Below are 7,931 nucleotides of genomic sequence, written 5' to 3' on the forward strand. Positions count from 1 at the left end.
GCACTCAGGTCTCCTGTAAGTACTACACAGTTTTTAGCTTAAGATGTTTTAGTGTGATACTATCTAATAGTAGCTTTCTGTATGTGACTGGCTTCCAGCAGCCCAGTGTCACATCCCATTTATGTTGGTGCTCTTGTTTGAGCATGCTGTCTGCTGAGGGGTAGTCCATGCTGCAGTTCATGGAGTCATTTAAGAATTATTTATCCATAAAGAGTCTGTCATTACACCAGCCATGGTCGTTTGCTACCTGCAGCTATTTTGGCATTTGTGGGGCTGAGTTTTTGAGCTCTATCAGTCTCTACCTATATTTGAATAATCTAACAGTAACTGTAATTTTTGTGTGTGGGTGGGTGGTTTGACTTATTCTTGCAGTTCAAGTAATAGGCCTAGGCTAAGCAGGACAGTTAAGCAAGGTGCAACAGCAAAGGTGAGCAGTGTTGTGGGCTGTGATGGCGTGTGAGGTTGATCGCTTGGGTTTTGGGCTTTTGGGGGTCTCTGGTTTGCTTGAGTATGTAAGTCGGTCAAAAGGATTTGCAAGTCTGTTTTGCAGGGCGGGTTCTCTCTTTAGGAAAGCAGTATATAACATCTGTATGCCTCTGCATTTTCCCAAGGTGGGCCCAGCGTCAAAGGTTACAACACTTCCTGAGACATTGGAGATGGACCAACTGTACAAGCGGGCACCTGATGTGGCCTGTGACCCTGGAGATGTGGCACAGGAGGAGAGCAGAGACATACTAGGCTGCTGGGGGAAAAGGTGAGTCCAGGATATGGCTCTTGGGGTAAGGGAAAAATAAAAGAGGGATGGGCGTATACTTTTTGTGGGTATTGCTGTTTTTCTTCAACTTGCTGATGTAACTGAATCAGCATGGCAGGTTGGAGCACAAAGCACAGATCAACAAGGTTAGTGGAGCGAAGATGTCAGAATGGGGACGGTTTACTGTTGGTTAGGGTATTTGTCAGCATCTGGCTGACTTTGGTTTTGTTTTGTTGCTGCAGGTGCAGAGCAGGCAGCTGGATGCCAAAGGGAGATGGCAAGCAGAGCACCATAAGAGGGTCAGTCAGCATGCAGCAATGGAGGGAACAGTTCCATTGTTGGTGCCTATATGACCTGTTAACACTCTGTGTTTTGAAGGTGCAAAACAACTCAATGAAATCACGTGCATAGCAGGGTGTCCATCCCTGAGTGTGTTGGGCAAGGTGCGACACCAAACCGTAGTGGCAGTTATTTTTGAGCCACCAAGTTGTTTGCAAGCAGGTGACTGCTTCCAGGCACAATGCTCACTTTGTCTCTTTGGTTTTCTAGGTGCTACAGGTGACGCTGGCCACAACATCCAGTGTTAGACTGAGAACAAGCGACTGGAATGCCACAGTGCTTTCGAGGAGGCTGTCATTGCAGAAGATATCAGTGTTGATTGGCATGAAACTGATGGATGGCACTCTGTTTGCAGGTGATGAAGGGGAACCAGGTGGGATTGCAGCAACATCCTAGTTAGCCTAGGCAGTCTTTGTCAAGGATGGATTCTGACCCCAGCCCTCTGAAAGCTGAGATGAGGGGCCAATGCTATCTTATTGTGGGGTGGCAAGGAGGGGTTTTAAATTCAGTGTAGTGGAGAGGGCAGTTCAGGATAAGACACGTTTGGGCAGAGAGAGGGTCTGGGGTCCTTTATGCAAAATATGGGTGTGTGCCAGGCAGGAACTCTAGATGGTATTCCTAAATGGAAACAAGACCTCTGGATTCGTTAAGCTATTGCCCCACATCCAGGTGACTTGTTTGATACTGCTTTTGCAGATACAGAGGGACAAGCAGTGTGCCAAAGGGCAATGGAGCAGACGTGAGTGGAGCACTGTAAGAAGGTGGGTTGGCACGTGGTGTTGGAGGGAAGATGTGACTGGTGGCTGTATGACTAACTTACAGGTTTTGGTGTTCTTATTTTGAAGGTATGAAGCAGGATATCGGCGGTGGAGGTGACTTGGGCAAGGTGAGTCATGACTAGTGGGCTGAAGTAGCAGTTATTTTTCAGGTGTTGTATTGTTGGTGAAGTTAGAAGGATCCCTTGTTGGTTGTGTTTTACAGGTGGTACCCAAGCCTCAGTGTGGCAACCTGTAAATGGCAGAGGCAGGGGGGACAAGCGGCCAAGGTAAAGGAGTGGGAGATGAGAATTGGTGTGTGCAGGCTGCAGTTTTGGGCAGTATCAGCATGTGTCTTTTTTGCTTTGTTTTTTTCAGGTGCCACAAGCAGACTTGGAGGGGTGAAGCCGCATGCTGATGAGCAGTCTGAGAAGGTGAGAATCACGTGTCAGCTCAGTTAAGTGTTTCTCTTTGGTTTTGCAGGCATCATGCAGGCTGCCTTTGGAATTGGATGAGCATTTGAGGTGAGCTGGGTAATAGCAAGGAGGAGCATGGGGCTGGTGACTTCTCGTAAGTGCAACAGTAGTTTTCTGTCTGTGGTATCTTAGGTTCCGCAAGCGATGACGGCTGCAGTGTCCGACACTGGAATTGGTATGGAGCAGGTGAGTGGAAGGCCATGCTCCTTTTGAGGAGGACGGTGTTGTGGAAGAGATCTGTGTCAGCTGATGTGATGCTTACTGCTGGCGCTGGGTTTTTTTGCAGGTGATGAAGAGGAACCTGGCAACTACAGGAATATCCTGGTTAGCTGATGTGGGGGATTTTTTGTTGAGGATGGATTCTGACCCCCAGCCCTCTGGAAGCAAAAGTTGAGGCACCAGGGACCACTGCCCTACAGTGTGTAATTTTTTTTTACTTCAGTTGGAAAGAGACTTTCCAAAATAGAAATCTTTCTCATGCAAAGAAATTGCATTTTATAAACTTACCACTCAGACTGGATCTTCAGATACGATGTACTACTTGGTAGTAACAATCATCAGCAACAAGATTTTTCACTTAAAAAAAAAAGTCAATTTCCTTCCAAAGACCCAAACACAGCACATCTTCCAAAAGCTGATGCCATTGCTGCTCTTTAGGTCCTCAGTTGTAACAGTCAAGATAACGTGAAAATGCGTTCCTCTGCATGCTTCAGTACAGCCAAAAGCATTAGCAAATATGCCAGTCCTTTTTGGTAGTCTGAGGTATTGTGGCACTAGGGATTTGATTTTAGGGTTTGATTTTATTTTTTATTCCCCAAAAGTAAAACCATATGGGGGATCTCCTACTTCACTGATTTTTCTATCATAAATGAAACTTAAAAGTTAAAATTGTATAATTTCCAAATTGACTTGAATTGTTTAAACTGTAACTGCCAAATAGCTATAGCCTACAATTTATTAGGTGTACTTAAGCAGTTACGTGTTTGCTCTAAATGTTTAAAAAGAGAGACAACTGAATGTTATGGGGCTTTTTCCGAATATTTTGATGGAGTGCTCTGAAGGACTTTTATTTCTGTCTCGCTTTCAATGGTGTGTTTCCCTGGCAGTTCAATAGCATCTCTCTTGTGCAGCACAGCTGGCCAGGTGTCCCTCCTCATTATGTGACACACAAAAAAAAACCCTAGTCAAATTTTAACTGTGTTTTGGAGATGGATAATTGTATCAATTCACAGCTATGCAAGTTAAGTTAATGCAAAAGGAAAATCAAATACGTCTATAGTACAAGTATTTTTATTGGATGTATATAAACATGGGCACACCTTTTTAGTATGAAGTAAATTATTGAGATTTATTCTTTATTTTTCATTTTACTCTTCAAAGTTTTACACTTCACTTTCAGGTTTATTGACCGAGCAAGATGTGCAGCAGTGCAAGGGCTGTAGCTGTTGTGGTGGATCTGTAAGCATAGATTCTGATGATGTTACGGTTTTTGTCCCGCAGCCTCAAACGGTTATGTCCCTGCAGCATTGCTGTAAGGAAGGGACGTTTTCCAACACCAGGGAGAGTGTTTACTTTTATGCTAAGAATGTGTTTGAAATTGCATCAATTAGTCTTATGCTGATTTTAAGTGTTCAAATCACTCTAGCTTTTAAAGGATGTGTTGTATTTTGAGTTGATGTGTTTACCTAGAATATTCCTTTAGCTCAACTGCTATCCTACCCCTTATTCTGATGGAATTCCTCTACTTTCTTCTGTGCTATTTTTTTAATATGCTGAAACACAATTTGGGATTTTTTGTTTTTCAGATGTGTTGTTGTAAGTGTCTCGTGATGCTCAGGAGATGCCCCCCCAGCCCAGGCTTGCCTGCCGGTCATTAAGCATAGTGATGGTACGGGGCCAGCCCTGTGTCTGGAGGCTCCTGACTCTGTCTCCAGTGGGTGCCCCGCAGGTGTGGCAGCAAGGGCTGTCTGGTGGGGAGAGCATGGGGCCAAGAGGGACTGGGGACATTTGTTGCCCTGGGGAGCCTGTCCCAACACAGGAACGGAGCGGGAACAGTGTAGAGCAGAGCCTGAGCAAGAGATGTGGCACCATCCTCTGGCATGCTCCCCCCCATCTGTGGGGTAGCCGGTGGGGATTACATGTTGTGGGTTATCCCACATGAGTTACCTGCTGTGGATTAAGTGGGTGGACGCCCTGGTGTAGGTCAACCCCATGCACGTCCTCCCATGCATGATTCTACCCACACATATCTCCCCCCTTGTCCATCTGTGTCCGTCTCCTGTTGGTCCATGTGTTGTCTGTCGTGGTTTAACCCCAGCCAGCAACTAAGCACCACGCAGCTGCTCTATCACTCCCCGCCTCAGCTAGGCAGGGGAGAAAAAATACAACAAAAGGCTCGTGGGTCGAGATAAGGACAGGGAGAGATCACTCAACCAATTACCATCACGGGCAAAACAGACTCGACTTGGGGAAGATTAACTTAATTTATTGCCAATCAAACCAGAGTAGGGTAATGAGAAAGAAAACCAAATCTTAAAACACCTTCCCCCCACCCCTCCCTTCTTCCTGGGCACAGCTTCACTCCCAAATTCTCTACCTACACCCCCTCTGCCCCAGCAGTGCAGAGGGAGGGGGAATGGGGGTTGGGGTCAGTTCATCACACGTTGCTTCTGCCGCTCCTTCCTCCTCAGGGGGAGGAGGACTCCTCACTCTTCCCCTGCTCCAGCATGGGGTCCCTCCCATGGGAGATAGTTCTCCATGAACTTCTCCAATGTGGGTCCTTCCCACGGGCTGCAGTTCTTCACAAACTGCTCCAGCATAGGTCCCTTCCACGCCATGCAGTCCTTCAGGAGCACACTGCTCCAGTGTGGGTCCCCCACGGGGTCACAAGTCCTGCCAGAAAACCTGCTCCATGGGTTCCTCTCTCAACAGATCCGCAGGTCCTGCCAGGAGCCTGCTCCAGCGTGGGCTTCCCACGGGGTCACAGCCTCCTTCGGGCATCCACCTGCTCCGGCGTGGGGTCCTCCACGGGCTGCAGGTGGATATCTGCTCCACCGTGGACCTCCATGGGCTGCAGGGGGACAGCCTGTCTCACCATGGTCTTCCCCACGGGCTGCAGGGGAATCTCTGCTCCGGCGCCTGGAGCATCTCCTCCCCCTCCTTCTTCACTGACCTGGGGGTCTGCAGGGCTGTTTCTTTCACATGTTCTCACTCTTTTCTCCGGCTGCAGTTTCTGTGTCCCAGCAACTTTTTTCTGCCTCAAATATCTTATCCCAGGGCTGATGGGCTTGGCCTTGGCCAGCAGTGGGTCCATCTTGGAGCCGGCTGGCATTGGCTGTATTGGACATAGGGGAAGCTTCTAGCAGCTTCTTACAGAAGCCACCCCTGTTGCCTCCCCCTGCGCCCAAAACCTTGCCACGCAAACCCAATACATCATTCCACCCCTGTCCGTATGTTGGTCTGTGTCTGTCTACCCCCACCTCTGTTCACATATTGGTCCACATCTGTCTCTGTCCCCCCCAGCCCGTCTGTCTCCACCTCCATGTTTCTCTGCCCCAAATGCTTTTCACGCAGGTTTTTCCCCCATGCAGGTTTTTCCTTTTTTTTCTGTGACACACCCCCACATCTCCTGCCTTTCTATCTTGTGCCCCCCTCCATATTCCATACCCCATAACCCCTCTGCCTCCAGACCCCCGGGGCACCGCCTGCACCCACCCATTGCCCCCCGCCCAGAGTCCCCTCCACACAGACACTTCCCTGTACCCCACCCCACCAGCGAGCAGGCTGGGGCTGCACAGAAAGTTGGGGGGGACGCAGCCGGGACGGCTGACCCCAACCGACCCAAGGGACATTCCAGACCATATGACATCATGCTCAGCAGTAAAACTAGAGGGGAGGTTGGCAGGGTTTTCTCACTTTTATCCTTCTGATTCTCTCCCCCATCCCAGCGGTTATGTACAGCTTTGTTGCCAGCTGGGTTTAAACCACAACACAAGGTTAGTTGCAAGCCCTGCCTGGCTAACGCTTGAGGCTCTCCATGTTATTCCTGCCATCTTGACGGGCCATCCTTGTTCTTCATTGCTGCTTTACAGTGAGTTGCTTTTGTTCCATAAGCAGCAGTAGTCAGGCTGTGCAAGCATTCCTGTCTCCCAACCAGTGGTAAGTCACTCTGCCAGAGGCAGAGAGCAAAACAGCCACGGCACAATCATCTACAGCGATTCTGCCTCTCGAGGGACCCAGCAGGCCCCTTTCTCTTGCCTCTTACTCTGTCCAGCTAGGCTGGAAAGTACAGTTGTTGCAGAAAGTGCTACCCCCTGTGCCTCCTTCTCAGGTTGTTAGCTTGGCCCCGTGTACAGGCTGCTGAGGTCATCAACTCTGCATGGGACACAGGCACCCTGGAGAGCTTTACACCAAGTCATCCCTTTCTCTTTGGGCAGCAACGGTTCTGCCACTGCTACAGGCTGCCACTTTCTCAAGGGCAAGGGGCTGGGATGAAAACAGGGTGCTGCACACTCCAGTCAGACTAAGATGCTGTTTTCTGGGGACCCAGTGCAGGGAAAGCTGAGGTACTTTCTGCACTGCCCATGGCTCTTCACAAGGGAACTGTGCTCTGCTTTTAGGAGAAAAAGGTGTCAGTCACAGGCAGCCATGTATCACTGCGCACAGCTGTTTGGCAAGTGTCTTGCTTGTTCAAGTAGAGGCATATTTCTTGACTTGCAGTCTTGATGCCAAAACAATCGGGGCTTCAAGTTACAAAAGCCTTTTGCCATCAAAGCAAGATGACAGCTAGATTTCTACCAGCACTGTATTTCAGCCGTGTTGCTAGCTGAAAATGGCTTGCAGGCCAGGAGATATTTAGAGGGGTCTGAATTAAAGAAGCTGAGTGTTGAAGTGTTTGTTTTAAGGAGGTGAAGTATTTCAGTCAAAGGAACTGAGCTGCTTACCCGACACATTGGCAGAACAGCCCATCCAGCCTATTAAGTATTGCGTGTTGCAGGCAGCAAAGTGCAACTGTGACGCTTGCTGGCAGAAGTGGCAAGGAGTGCAGAGCTGTGCTGCTGTACAAAGATGGAACCTCCAGGGCTCTACGGTCATCTGCTAAGGACATCTAATATACCAAGATGCCTCTTTGCTTTCCCTCATGTCTAATTCATGTCTAATTACTTTGCACGCTGGAGGGCAGGGTGGTAAGTAACACTGTGCAGTGTCTCCTACCTAAGTGACAAGGCCTGCACGGGAAGCCTTGTGTGTATGCAGGGTTAGGAGAGCAGAGTGCTGATAGCACAGGGGTGAGGAAGGGTGCAAACGGCACAGCAAAGCCCAAGGATCACCAGCGTATTGCTCACTTGCAGATCAGCCACTTGCATCTGGTCTGCTTGGACCTGCTGTTTCCTGCAAAACAGAGCTGCCCCTCTGGCGCAAAGCAGCTTTTGGTCTTGTCCGGCCCGCCTTCAGGATGTCACCCGTGTTGCCTTATTTTTTTAAAATCTCTCGCCACCCTGTGTTGACTTGCTGCTGTCACTCGCACAACCTTGATGCCACATGCAGACTGATACAGCAGTCCCCGGGGCTTGCTCCGGGGCAACCCCCCCGCCCTGTTCCACAAGT

The sequence above is a fragment of the Aquila chrysaetos genome, chromosome 3 (assembly GCF_900496995.4).
Source record: "Aquila chrysaetos chrysaetos chromosome 3, bAquChr1.4, whole genome shotgun sequence".
Classification (NCBI taxonomy): Eukaryota; Metazoa; Chordata; class Aves; order Accipitriformes; family Accipitridae; genus Aquila; species Aquila chrysaetos.